This window comes from Sinocyclocheilus anshuiensis, unplaced genomic scaffold (assembly GCF_001515605.1).
Source record: "Sinocyclocheilus anshuiensis isolate Anshui unplaced genomic scaffold, SAMN03320099.WGS_v1.1 scaffold3256, whole genome shotgun sequence".
Classification (NCBI taxonomy): Eukaryota; Metazoa; Chordata; class Actinopteri; order Cypriniformes; family Cyprinidae; genus Sinocyclocheilus; species Sinocyclocheilus anshuiensis.
The window spans coordinates 123,737-124,807 of record NW_015552819.1 but is presented as its reverse complement, the minus strand read 5'-3'; positions in this window follow the sequence as shown (position 1 = coordinate 124,807).

The following is a 1,071-nucleotide window of genomic DNA, read 5'->3' as shown; positions in this document are numbered from 1 at the left end:
GCACAGTATGTGATAATCTGAAGTGTTCTCAGTGACATGGAAGGCAGATTAAAAGTAACAATACCAGAACACTTTTTGGTGCTACATAGAACCCTTTTTATAGGATTCCATAAAGAACCATGCTCTGCAAATGCTTTATAGGACCTTAATGGTGTTATAAATAACCTTTTTAATGATAGTTTATTTTATTAATATTAATATATTTATATAATTAATAATAGTATTATTACTATTATTTGTATATATTATTTATTAATATTGTTTTTTTTTATCTGCCTGGTCTTATAATATATTGTAGCCTCTATTAGGGTTTTACATAATAAAAACAACAACAATAACAACAACAGCATGTTGTGTCAATTTCGTTTTATTTATTTTAATGACGTGAAATTGTAGCAAAAATGACTGTGCCCAGTTATAACTGTAATAACTGTAACAATAGTTATTAGAAGAATACATTAATAAATAAATACTCAGTCTATATGAAACGATCTGTAATAACAGACAAAGCAATAGTGACCACGTAATAAAAACAGTTACTCACTTGTGTGGTGCGACATTACTGTCGGATCCAATATACTTGGCACAGCATCATCTTTTAGTTTCAATCTTTCTGAAAATCCTGCGTGGAAATGTGCCTTGTTTGTAAACGAATCCGTGGTGAAATTAACTGAACAAAGGTCCGAGTTCTTACTGAAGCGATCTGGAACTTCATTCAAAATAAAGTTCATCCACTCTTTCATGTTGGGATCAGAAGGAAGGCAATGCAAAGGTATATTTTCCTAAACTTGGCACTGCACAGCATCTTGTTGTCGTCATAGCCATCTTGATTGTTTGGATTGTCTGTAGACCTGCATTCGACTCTCTCGTTATTTACACTACATTCTCGAATCAGTGGGCGGGGCTAAACAGGCAGTGATGTAGAAGCAGGCGTTGATCTTCTTCTGTGGAGGCGGTGCTTATCCAAACTATTAGCTACATCTAAGAGTCGTATATTCCACAAGCGGTCGTTTTGGCAGACTGCCTTCAGTATAATCTGTTTTTAGACTAACGAGAAAGTTTTGAATTCAA